The sequence below is a fragment of the Sesamum indicum genome, linkage group LG9 (assembly GCF_026168435.1).
Source record: "Sesamum indicum cultivar Baizhima isolate 11 linkage group LG9, ASM2616843v1, whole genome shotgun sequence".
NCBI classification, from domain to species: Eukaryota; Viridiplantae; Streptophyta; class Magnoliopsida; order Lamiales; family Pedaliaceae; genus Sesamum; species Sesamum indicum.
This window is the reverse complement of record NC_142665.1, coordinates 15,494,318-15,508,864: the sequence shown is the minus strand read 5'-3', so window position 1 is coordinate 15,508,864 and position 14,547 is coordinate 15,494,318. Positions and strand designations below refer to the sequence as shown.

The 14,547-nt window shown below is 30.1% G+C and overlaps 2 pseudogenes; one reads left to right on the top strand and one right to left on the bottom strand.

Moving 5' to 3' along the window:
* Nucleotides 1–342: 342 nt before the first annotated feature.
* LOC105171261 (monothiol glutaredoxin-S2 pseudogene) lies at nt 343–1,044 on the bottom strand (annotated as a pseudogene).
* Nucleotides 1,045–11,398: 10,354 nt separating this feature from the next.
* LOC105171260 (monothiol glutaredoxin-S1 pseudogene) lies at nt 11,399–12,073 on the top strand (annotated as a pseudogene).
* Nucleotides 12,074–14,547: the final 2,474 nt, after the last annotated feature.

Genomic DNA, 14,547 nt, shown 5'->3' with positions numbered 1-14,547 from the left:
TAGCTAATCTACATTATTATTTAATATATATTTTTATATAATTCGTTGCTAAATTCGTGAGCAAGTAAAGTTTAGTTGCTAAATTTATTAGCAAGTAAATTTCTAAAATTAAATAATACAGATTGCTAACGATAATTTACTTATTAATTAGCCCATTGCTAATTTTTTTTACGTTGCTATTAAACTATCTTCTCGTAGTTTACTGCGTCGTATCCTGACACTAAATTTGAATCAATACCGTAAAGTAAATTGATCAGTGCATTTTTTATTAGGTAAGTAGAATTGACAGTCGCAACGGAGCAGAGCAGTTCAGTCAGTATTGGCAAAAACTACATTCATGAGTCATAATTAATAAGACGAGTACTTACTACCACTTGCATATATAGATCATAAGCTAAAAGAGAAAGAATTACAGAATATTGAAGAAGAAGCCCTCTTGCTTTTACTCTCTAATATGACAAAAATGTCCTCAGGAACTATATTAAAGTATGCTACATAATAAAACTAACTATAGGCCATAAAAAAACCATGGCACATAGCAAATTAAGAACTTAACCTTAATTTCTCTATATCCATATAGCATTACCCTTCATGAGCAGTGGCTTGAGCTTGCCCCTTATATTGAGGCTCATGATCTCATTCGAACCACCGACGAATTCCTTCCCTATGAACACGGCCGGGACGCTAGGGTTGCACCCTAATGCCATCAATGCCTTCTCGATCTCATGTCCATTTGGGAGCTCATCGAGCTCATGGATCACAGGGTTCGCCCCAAATCCACGGATAAGTGTACTTATCGCATGGGATATGCGGCAATTGGTTTTGCTGAATATCACCACTGGATTCTCAGTCCCTAACTTCATCACCATGTCCATCGTTGGTCGGAAAAAATGTGAATTATTTGAGTAAGATATGTTCTAATTCGAACAATAGCAGATATACATGTGATGTGAGGCTCGACTCTCTAGCTTGAGTTAACCGATGAGCTCCCACGACGACCTCTTTATATAGGGGAACATATTGAAGAAGATATCACAAAATCTGCTTGGATTGTGGCTTTGATCAATATCAGATGATAAAGGGCTTGAGGTGTCATAAATTGCAAGTTGCATGCAAAGGAATTGTTTCTGGAAAATTACAAGTGTGTAAAGGTAATAACCTTTATGATATTCTGGAATTATCCTTCCTTTTTTGGGCTAACGTACCACGTCAACAGTATATATATATATTCTTATACATGACAAACTTTCTTCCATATACGTGTCCTGATGAATCTTTTACCTTGTTATTATTTGATTTTTGGGTCAGATCACATGCATACGTGATCTGTGAGAATAACACACACCGTCCAAAATTTTCAGATTTGCAAAGGCTGATGGGAATAAGAAAAGGTGCTTGCAAAGGATAATGTTATAGGGCATCTTTAATTTTCATCCAGCAAAAGATTCCCATTGCTGCTGATCACAAGAAAAGAACACAAAATAAAAGTGTATGCATAGTAACATATGCATTCAAAACGACTCTTGAGATTGGGAAAAACCATAAATAAGATCTATGTCCGTACGTACTTCAACAAGATACCGATAACCTATAGCATATTGTACTCTAAAGCACTGAAAACAAACTTTTCTGAGTGAATTTATGTTCCACTGTCCTCTATAAAACACCGTAAAGAAATTTCTGTTCAAAACACAAGAAGAAATTTATATAATTAATTACTATGTCCAAAAGAAAAAAAACATAATTAGTTGAATTTATTATCCTGTATACTAGGGGTTGGCAAAATAAGAATAGGGGTGGCAAATAGTAACCCTTGAACTAATTTGTCTTTTGCAATTACAGGACTCCAACCACTTAATTTTTAAAAGTGGCCAAAATTTACTTATGTAAATGATCTTTTTGTTATTTGGAACGCTTAGGAAATAAAAAAATAAATTTAAACGAATTTTAGAACGATTTACAAGTTGTCACTGCAGACGGTGTTACTAATATTTAGGAAAGGTTAGTGAAGAACCATTCCAATTTGGCATGGTCACTGCAGATGGTGTTACTAATTTAGGAACGGTTAGTAAAGAACCATTCCAATTTGGCACGGTCACTGTGACACATTGATGGTGACCATTCCTAATATTGTATTTGATGATAAAAAATAGTTTTTTTTTAATTGGAACACTTTTGATAAACATTTGGAATGGTTATATAATTTATTTTGGGTTATTTTTGTAATGATTTTTATAATACTAATGTCTGAATTTTGAAATCGTATTTATTTCTATTAGTGATATACTGAGGAACGGATACTGAAATTGTTTTTATGGTCAATTTCTGAAATAGTATTAGGAATGGTCAATTTTTTGTTTGGAGAATCTGTTGTAATGGTTTTAGGGAAGGTCAATCTTATTCATGAAAACGTGTTTAGAACTGTTTTAACATTGGCATTAATTAGGAACTGTTTTTTGTTTAGATTTGTAACTCTTTTTATAATTACAAAAACAGTTCCTAATTTTTTGTCTTATAATAAAATATTTGAAAAATTATTTAATTTATATATTTAATAAATTTTAAAAAATAATTTAATTGATTCATTTTAATAAATTATAATAAATAATTAAATTAATTATAAAATTATAATTAATTATATTTATGAATTTAATTAATTGAATAAATATGGAATAATGGAATATAATAAAACATTATGAATACATGATAATTATGAAAAAAATATTATTTAATATAAAATATTGTTTGATTACAAAATTGAAAAAATTAAAACCTAATCTAAACCCTCATCAACGTCGTCCATTTCGTGCGTTCGACACCAGGGGGTTTGTCGAAGGCTATGCTGCGGCGGTTGGCTATGACTGTCAGACAGTCAAGGAGCTAGCCCGCATCTCCCTCATGGCCATCATGTTGACCATCATCATCTCCAGCCGGCCGATGCAATCCTCCATTGTCGAGTTTGATTGTGGCATGGCGGTGGAAGTGGGGGTGGCAATGGTGATGTGTAGGTTTGGCTGAAGATGTAGGCCTCAGAACCAAGACCGAATATACGATCCTTATTCTTGCCTCCAACTGTAGCCAGCCACACCTGTTGCTCGGTCATTCGCCATCGAAGCCTCCGATTCTATTGGGTATCATGATCCTCAGCCGTGGGCTGAGGTTGATGATCCTTCATCAGCTTTTGGAATGTTTCCTACAAAACAAACAAAATTATTAATACTTTACCCCAAAATTATTTTTAAAAAAATAAAATTACTAAAGTACTTACCACCACCTCAGCCGTAGCCATACCTCATTAGGTAGTCAAAGTGGCTTGAACAGATTCAACCGGGCGACGGTGAACTTCTTCCAAATGTATTTCCCGACCCATATGTGGAAGATCCGAAACATGGACTCAACATCACAGTCCCATCAGTAGGTCATCTACAGTAAAAAAATTAAAGAAAACATTAGTAAGATTCATTAAACAAATTAGATTATAAGATAATACCAAATTAATTTAAAGTGCATTACCTTCATGCTCTCTAACCAGAAATATTGATGCTCTAGCGGCACCTGCGCAAATATGACCACGGGTGGGGATAGTGTCCTACGACCACCGCATTGATGCGCTCGTGGAAGCAGCGTCATACTTGAAAGGACATGTCAATTAATGATTTTCAGATAAAATAATACTAAAAAATATTCGTAGACAAATTTAGCTCGCATCATCAAGGTTGATATACTGGCGCACTGATGGTGGGGGGCAGCCCATGGAACGGCAGGATCAGACGCTAGTGTGGCAGATGGTTGTCCAGCCCTCCTCAACTGCCGTGGCCGCACCAAATGGTCCAACATCATTCTGCAGCGGCTGACGGTCCGACCGTGTCAGGTGGTGGGGATGGTCGAAAGACTTCCCCAGCCTGAGAAGAATCAGACGACACAGATGAAAGTGGCGGGCCAGGACAACGACCATGTGGTATAGGAGGCGTACCACTAGACATATTCTATACAAATTATAGCAAGTATTAGTTTTTATAATTATTGAAAAAATTACCCTAATTTAATAATTATTAAAAAGAATATACTAATTCTTTTACATTGGAATATTATCATGAATTTATAATTATTGTATTCATTAATTATTTGAAAATATATAGTTCCTTTGTGCACATATACAAATGGGTCAAGCATTACTTTAAGCTTCTTGAGCCCATCATTTGAATTTTTTGGTACAGTACTATTCAAGTTTATCCACTTTTTTATATCAACATTATCTTTTATTGACAAATAAATATGGATAAACGTAACTAATTCTACTAGTAAAAATTCACTTCATGGGCTAAAAAACTTAAAGCAATGCGTGATACGATTATACGTGGGCACAAAGGAACTATACATTTTTAAAAAATTAATAATTATTAAAAATATTATCCTCATTTTGTGGTCATTGTAATAATTATGTAAATGTATTTTAATTTAAAATATTATCCTAATTTTGTTATTTGATATTATTATGTAAATAATAATACAATTGAAAATATTAGCCTTATAATATGGCTAAATGCATAAAACCCCCCTGAATTTTAAAAAGTCTGCAAAAAAACCCTCATGTTATAAGAATAGGCTAAAAGCCCTCATGTGTTTTATAAAACTTAGCAACAAACACCCCTTCCATTAGTAATTAACGGAAGGTGTATTACATGCGCTCTTTTTGCAAGTGGGGATATTTTTTAACTGTTTTTTACCTTTTTCTTAGGTGTTTTTTACTAAAATACTCTTTCTTTATTTTTGTTTTATTTTTGTACTTTTTTTATAATTTAAATTGAAATATTAAATTATATTTAATTTATTAAATTAAATTATATATAAATAATTTTATAATTGTTAATTGTTAAATCTAAATTTTTTTAATTAGTTAAAATATATATTTAATTACAATAATTATTCTTAATTAGTTAAAAAAATTAATATCATAATTATTTAAAATATTCTTAATTAACTAAAATATATTTTAATTAATATATTAAAATTAATTAAAAAAATTTGAAAAAAAAAGAAAAACCAAGCGATTTTGTCCCTTTTTCGCCGGAAACTCGTTTCTAAGTTTCCGGTGCCTTCCGGACGAGTTTTCAATGGAAAATGGTACCATTTGAATCCTCACTTCAAAATGAACATTTCCATACCTTGAATTTGAGTTTTCGTGAATCATAGACATTGGGCTCAAGCCACGATTCCCAAACATATTTTTCGTTGATTCGTCTCCACCCGGTTGAATCTCAGTCTCAGACTCGTTTCTTCAAGATAATTTTAACGAGACCAGCCTCACTCAATTTGATAAAAAATATACAAAGATACAGTGATTTTAAATAACTGCGGCACCGCGATAGATGGTGGTGGGGGGCATGGGGGTGGGGGGGTTGGGGGCAACGGGGGGTAAAGGGGGTGGGGTGGGGTAGTTAGTTTTATTTTTAATATATATAATAATATATTTTTGAATTTTTAAATTATTTATATATAATATAAGTTAAATAATTTGTTGAATCTAAACCTTTTATTTTTTTAAAATCTAACGATTGAGATTAATTGATTAGATCTAACGATCAGTATTTGATTAAAGAAGATCCAAATGTCATTAAAATAAGAAATAATATATATTAAGTAAGGGTATAACGGTTATTTTCTAAAAAATTAACACTGTTAGTTGGATTTAACGGAGAGAGGGCGATTGAGTTGAGTTTTATAAAACACAAGGGAGCTTTTAGCCTATTCTCATAACAGGGAGCTTTTAGGCTATTAAAATTATTAATTATTGAATAATATTATTATAGAGAATATTAGCCTCATTTTATGATTATTGACATTATTATGTAAATAATGTTATTATTTATTATATTTATCTAATTTTGTGATTATTGATATTATTATGTAAATAATATTAATATTGAAATAATATTAATATTTTTATTATTGTAATTATTATGTTATTAATTTCCATTATCGTAAAATCTATACTAAATTAATTAATTTCCTAAATATATTATAATATCCTAAATAAAAAGGGAGGAAAAGTCAGAATATAGGAACAGTCCCAAAATAAGTTCCAACAAATTTAATTTCACACCAAAGAAAAATTGGAACTTATTTGAAATACATTAAAGAAAATCAAATGAAATAAATATTAAAATATATTGAATAAATAACTATTAAAAATATATTAAATAAAATAACTATTAAAATATATTAAAAATAATAATTTTTCTAACTGCATTTATAACGACTTTTGTAACACACCAAGAACAGATAAAATTGTCAGGCTGCTAAAAAGAATGTGCCAAAAAAATTTACTAATTTTGAACTAGGTCGTTCCAATAATCGTTGCAAAAACAGTGAAAAAAATAATTACAAATGAAGTGGAAAAAACAGATATAATATAATTCAAACCCGTTATAAAAAGTATTACAAAAACTGTTCCAAATATTGAACACAACTATACCTAAATATTTTACAGAGGCCGTTACAATAACAGTTAAATCAAATTCAACTGAGCAGTTTCACTACAAGAAAACAGGGTATCAGAGACAGAATGAAACTATGATTTCCATCTGTAAAATGAATCAGCGAAGGAAAAACCGTTGCCGCAGTATGTGGATGAAAGCCCTGTGGCTAAATATTAGCGACGGAAACATTCGAAGATCCACCAAAAAAAAAGGAGGACGTCAAATTAGATCGATAGGCTAGCTTGCCTTAGCTTCCTTGAAAGACTCGCAAAAAGGTATGAATATTCCACAAAAAGGCACTTTACGTAAAGAGGGTCACTGGCAACTACCAAAAAGGTTGGGGAAGGGAAGACCTATACTATAGGTATTATTATTATCCCCTAACAAAGCCTATTCTCATATTCTGCCATCTACAATATCAGGTAAGAAAAGAAATGGCGAAAGAAGGACTGGTTGAACTGGCTTACACCCCTAGACCTCGTAACACGTAACTGGCTGCAAGGGATAAACAATAGCTGGTAGAGAAAAGGGGTTACCAAAGGGCAAAGCTTACAACTCCCCCTGGAATTGGATCACACTGGATCTCAAACCGCAAAATCTCTAATTCTGAGACTCAACATTTATGTCGCTAATTCTGTCAACAAACAAGAACAAAGTGTTAGAGTAATCCGTTTCTGATTTTCGTAGGCAATCCGTCTCTGATTCCTTCGATAAAAAACAGAACTTTCCGTCTCTAAAGGTAAATTTTTGTTTGTTAATTTTGTCTCTAATTCTGTCTCTGAGACGGACAAAATAATCCGTTTCTAATCCGTTTGTAAAACCTTACGATTTTCATCTCTAATCCGTCTCTAATTGTTTTTTGTTTTTTTGGCAGATTTTTTAATTTTTGTGCCCAAATTAATACCTTGGTCATTATACCATCAATACCAAAATTCAAATTTTCAAACCAAGAACAATAAAAATTAACAAAAAAGATAGTCATAATACAACCAACAATAATATAATTAATATCATTGTATCATCCAAATACTACCAAATAATATCAATGTATGCACCCCAAATCAACAAACGTAAGTCAAAATACAACCCAAATCAACATAAACTAAGTCATAAACAACCAACAAAAAAAATAAACTAATGATCTTTCCTAGAATGTTGTTGCTTCTGCTGTCCTGATCCACCAGCAAATTGATGGTTTGTGTATCCCACATGTTGAAGTAATTTTCGAACTAATTCTTGTAGGTCTGCCTCCCTCTATCGAGCCTCTTCCTCCCTCTTTCGAGCTTCTTCAAGAGCAATTTCAAGCAATTTTCTATTTTCTTCTTCTCGTCTTGAAAATTCTTCTTCCGTCTTCTTAGCATTAGAGCGCATGTCCTCACAGTCTTATTTTAGAAAGAGAAAAACTATTTTGCACAGAGTTTCCAACAGAATATAGTTGGCACTCAGAAATTGACAGCCATAGAAAAATATTTATGACTCACAGCAAGATTCACGGTTCAAGAAAGTCATGTTTCCCCAGAAACACTAATAATGACTATGAGGTTTTAATTGTTACCTCTTGCCTCCCAATAAAACCTTGCTGCTTGAGATCATACAATTGAAAAGAAACTGCAGTGTGAGAAGACGAAGATGTTATAATATTACGTAGAGTACAAACAAAGCATGAAATATTAAAATTGATTCTAAATTCGAATAAGTAGAAAATCAAATTCTATATGTAAGTTTTGACATACATTCGATCTTATCATCAATAGAAGCATTTGGATGGAGTACAAATAGTTTAGTTTTATTATAATTAATTAAAATTAAATAATACATTATAATTATACAAATATATATATATATATTTGATCATGTCATATAAAATTTTACAACTTAATTATTATTTCCATAAATAAAAAATTCTTATTTTTGTATTTTAATATTTTCATAATTAAAAAAATTCCTAATTACAACATCAGAGACGGAAATTTCTGTGGCTAAATTAAAGAAAAAGTTAGCCACGAAAATAGAGATGGAAATAACCAAAAAAATTAAGTGCCAGCCATCCCGATTTTGAAAGCAATCATTTAATAGTGTCAGAGATGGATATAGAGACAGGTTACAACATATTTTAGCGAAATTATATATCCATCTCTAAAATAATTAATAATTTATAATAAAAAATTCGGTCTCTAAATCCATCTTTGATAAAAACGGATTTCATTCCGTCTCTAAATTTCCGTCTCTGATACCATGATTTCTTGTAGTGTTACAAAAGCAGTTCCAAATTTACTTTTTTTCCATATCAATAGGTTTGTAACGGCTACATGTGGCCATTATAAAGATCGTTACAATTGTATTGGTCTTCTCTAAAGCCGCCACAAAAAATTTGTAACGCCTCGTTTAGCGCGGTAGGCTTTTTCGTTACAAAAAGCCGTTACAAATTAATAAAAAAGCCATTCCCATAAAATAATTTTTTTATAATGATAGGGAAAGGTTGTCATATTTGGTCCCAAACTTATCAGAGCATCGAAATTTAGTCCAATTCATTATTTTTTCCATGCAAAGTTAGTTTGAACAGTGAAAAACTAACGGAAAAGGTCATGTAAAAAGCCTTCTCATTGTGATGAATTGGATTCCCTTGTTGCATTTTCTATTCCACCTCAAGTGTAAAATACTTTTCTTAGATGAAATTGACAACATTACTTTATGGAATTTTGTAACTTTAGCTGGTTAGCACTTTTGGTTCTATAACTTACTCCATTACGCATTCAATCCTTTTCTTTAAAGAATTTAGTCCTAAGCATACCACTTTTTGTCCTTTTTTGTCGAATTTAGTTCCGTGTTTACAATTTTAGTCCCCTTCATACGGTAATAGATCTCATTTTTTGTTTTGTAACTATGAGTCATAGGACCAAAATTATTAATACAGGACTAAGTTTGGCAAAAAATGACCAAATGTGATATGTTCACGACTAAATTCGTCAAAAAAAATTAAGAACTAAATATAAAAATAAAGTTATAGTACTAAAAATGCTAACAACTTAAAATTACAGGACTAAAAATATAATTTTACCTTACTTTATACACATAACATGTTTATATAAAATAAAAGAAAAGATGCAACAAGAATTACAGTAAACAATCCAATCCGGATCAATATTGTGCGAGGGCAATATGCAGAGCTGACTTATTATCGAAAAGGTATAAGACAGCTGAAAGAAGCATCAAACGTACCAAGAGAATGAAGATGATGAGGATAAGATAAGTGACAACATAATCTTCCACTTCAAATACACATCATCTGAAATTAGTTCAACAGAGATTGACTCGAAAAGTAGCTTTTTTAGGGTTTGTATCAAGTACCTTCTTTCAAGTACGTACGGACGTTTCTATCATTTCTGCTTCTTTGCATTCTCAAGAGTCGTTTTGAATATTATGTTATTACATACATACACTTTCATTTTCTTCTATATATCTGTTGTTTGTGTGTCCGAATCTTTGGATGCCCAATGAGATAAGCCTTAGCAACACGTTTTCTATTCTTACAATTGGCTTGAAATATGGGAAGATACGCTATCTGTATCAGCCTTTGCAAATCTGAAAAATATATTAAATGATACTTATTATCCGAAAAAATTATAATTTTAATCTCGTAAGTATAAATATGATTATTTTATTCTTGATGAAATTCAATTTGGTGATTAAATCCTACCGCTTAAAAAAAATGGCAGCTTAAGAAAAAAGTTTGGTGCAAATTACAAATTTGGCCGGTATTTGGCATGCGCGTCTCACGTGAATCCCAAATTCCGGTCAGATTTGCAATTTTGTCTGATATTTCCCTTAATATTGTGACAGTTATTTTAAATTATAGGACTTAATTGCTAAATTAGATTGCAGCATAATTAAAATTATCACCCTCTTTGGTTATGGAACCAAAATTTGGATGAGTTATAATTGTAGAAAGTTCTGTTTGTACTTATCAAGTCTGCTCATACTTATTCTTTTTTTCTCAGTGTTTGTTTTTATTAGAATCCCAGTATTTAATTTTTGTTGAGTCTGTTGCCAACTACAGTTCAAAGTGAGTTAGTTTTCTTCTTTAGCTAGAACTCTATTCTCTATATATAACCTCACATCTCTGTAACTTTAGTACTTGAGAGTTTTGATGAATAAAGTCCTTGAGTTTTTGGATGAATGAAGCCTAGTTTTTCCTTCTCTAATTTACTGCCATGAATATACTCTGTTCCCCACACTTCAAATTTTAACAATAATTAAGAAATTGTTTAGGGTAATTATGGGGGGTGATAATTTTAATTCTGTTACAATTTAATTTGGCAATTAAGTCTTATAATTTTAAAAACATTGACACATCAGGATCAAAGTCCTCTGGAAATTAAAATGTTGGTTGGAAGTTGGCATGTGTGCCTTACGTGACCCCCAAATTCCCTCAAGATTGCATTTTCCCGCTAGTTTTGCCCGTAATATGCTTGTCTTTAAAATTATAAGACTTAATTGTTAAGTTGAATTGCAGCCGAATTAAAATTATCACCTCCTACAGTTACAAAATCAAAATTATAATTTTTTTCTTATTATTATTACAAGAAAAATCAGAGTTATCTAACAATTGATCAATACCATGATGTTCTATAAGAATCAACTCAAATATTATCCATGATAATATCCCAAAATATTGTCCAATTATATGATAATGAAGTTTGGTAGAAAACATGTGACAGTATTTCGAAACCTTTAAAGCCCAAGAAAGAAAAATATTCGAGAATATGAGAAAGGTGATCTTATACCCTTGTGATTTTCCACAACAAATTCCTATGTATGCAACTTGCAATTGATGACACGTCCAGCCCATTATCATCTTATGATATAAAGCCAAAAATCGAAGCATATTTTCTGCAATCTTCCGACTAGACATGGCATCTTTCTCGATCCATTCCCCTATATAAAGAGGTCATGGAAGCCCATCCGTTAACTCAAGCTGAAGTCGAGCCTCAAATATACTTAGACAATTCACATATTGCCGACCAACGATGGACATGGTGACGAAGTTAGGGACGGAGAAGCCGGTGGTGATATTCAGCAAAACCAATTGCGGCATATCCCACGCAATAAGTACACTTATACGTGGATTTGGGGCGAACCCTACGGTCCATGAGCTCGATGAGCTTCCAAATGGACATGAGATCGAGAAGGCATTGATGGCGTTAGGGTGCAATCCTAGTGTGCCGGCCGTGTTCATAGGAAAGCAATTCATCGGTGGATCGAATGAGATCATGAGCCTCAATATAAGGGGCAAGCTCAAGCCATTGCTCATCAATGCCAATGCTATATGGATATAAATCACAAAATAAGGGCGAAAAGGGAGCAAAGTTCACATTTTTGCTATATGCCATGTATTTTTAATTATGGCTTATAGTTAATATATATATATATCTTATTATGTTAAAATTTTTAGTAGCTCTTTTGGAGTTGGTATTTGAGGAGTCATATTAGTGTATGGATGTGAGGGTTTCTTCTTCAATATATTATGTACTTCTCTTTTGGTTTATGATCTATATATATAATGATCACAAACATTCAAGTTTATTTCACACAAATATATGTGCACTGTTTTATGTATCATGCAGCACTGAATTCAATTAACAAGTTAGGGAACATTATTCTTTTTGTTTTTTAATTTTACGCACCAGTAAATTTACTTATGGTCTTTTGTTAATTTAGTCCTCTAATTTACAAGAATGTGTAAATTTAGTCTTCGGTGGTCGGAATTCGCAATTTTAGCCACAAAAGAGAATGTGCTTTAATTTGTACATGAGGCCTGTTATCAAATTTTTTATTTTTCTAGAAAGAAAATCATTTTTTTTATTTTTATATGGTGAATATGATGTATAATTATCTTTGTATAAAAATAAAATTGAACTCTTGGAAATATAATAATAGTATATTGTTTAACTTAAAATCGAATATTCTCTTTTTTCTTTTTCATGTTCAAAAGTGACAATAAAAATCGTAATTATGAATAAAATTTATAAAACCTATTTAATATGAAAAAATAATTAAAAAATCTGAGTCGATCTTTTAATTTTAGGATTTATAGATAAGTCTAATAAAATTAAATTTTAAAAATATTTATTAAATGTTAACAGCTACAATTTGATGGAATGTACTTTTAACTAAATTATTTGATGGATCTCAAATATATATAAAATTCATATTAAGAGGTTTCTTTCTATAAAATGGAACTATATGTTTAGAAAACCTCTAAAAATAAATTATATGTATATATATATATATATATAATCCACGAAAAAAATTAATTAAAAGATATACTCTGCCAACTTTTTATTCGAAAATCGAAATATTTAATGAATATTGTTAAGGTTTAGTTGTTTATACTTATCTTTCATTCTTAAAACAAAAAATTATTGACTTAGATTTTTTTATTATATTTTCGTATTAGATAAGTTTTATAAAATTTATTTATTCATAATTTTAATTTTTTTAACTACTGACAAGAAAAAGAGACTATTTATTTTAAGTTAAGCAATATATTCTTATCATGCTGGCAAGAGTTGAATTTTTTTATTATTCAAATTAGATAATTACAACATATCAGCATAAAAAATATTAAAACAAATATTTTTTTAATTTAAAAAAGGGCTGATTTGATAATTTTACAAACTTAAGAGACTAAAGTGATAAAGTCAAACTTATTGACCATTTTATTCTCCGAAGAGTCAAAATTCGGCCACATTTTTGCTAAAAAATAATCAGTGGAACTAAATTGGGACAAAAACTAAAGTTTAAAGGTTGCTAGAATCAAAAAATAAACTTGAGGAATTAAACTGATTCTAAATAAAAACTTAAGGGACCAAATATAACATTTATCCGATAAATTATCAATAGTTTACACGAATTTTACACACATTATAGAGTTTAATATAAAATTATAAAATATATTTTATAATTTTTTTATCGCTTTATCTAAAAATTAAACATCTATAAATAAGTTAATATATATATATATATAAAATAATTACTTAAATTAGTTTATATAAAAATCGTAATTAAATAATATGTGTTTGTTGTAGTTCAAGTGACATAATGAGCATTTCGACGTAATTTTTGTTGACCAATTGGCAACAAAATTTTTCAATCACTTATAACATCACCACCACATCAATTTTCTATCCTAGTTGAAAATTCCGACCAAAACACCTGATAAATTCTGACGATAAATACTGAAAAATTAATTAAAAAATATAACAGACCATATTTACGTATTTTTGTAAATTGAATGACTAAATTAACAAAAATTATACTTAAAGAAGTAAATCAACGGGGGTAAAATTAAAGAACGAAAAAATATTTTTGTTCGCATATCTATATTATAATAAGGACGAGCATCTTATTGGTGTCTTTTTTTTTTCTTATTTTATTGTTTAATTTAATTTGTTTATTTATCCATCTAACGTCTTACTCTCTTACTGATAGTTATTTTTTTTCATGCATTTTTTTGTTAATATATTTTTTATAAATTTAACATTAACTTATTATTTTATATATACTTTATCAATAAATATTTTATATATATATATATTATTTTTAATAGTATTACAGAATTCTCATATACATAGAATGTACCATAAATTATCAATCTATACTATATATTAAGGCAGAGCACCTCTTTGGTGTCTCTCTTTTTTTTTGGTATGTCTCTTTTTTACATTTAATTTATTTTTTAAAAATTTTCATCTAACTTCCCACTCTCATTATCTTTTGATAGTTATTTTATTTTTCTTTTAATATTCTTTCATATTTTTTCAGTCACCATTCTTTTACAAATTTAATATTAACTTATTATTTTGTATATATTTTATTAAATAATATTTTATTTTAAATGATATTTATAAAATTTGTATATACATAAAGTGTGCCACAAATTAATGGTGTTGATCCAAGTTTAACATGCTGAGAAGAAAGAAAGGTTATAAAAAATCACCCTTATATAACATCTACCCAAATTATACTACGGTTTTGAGATTTTATTGTTCATACCATATATTTAAGA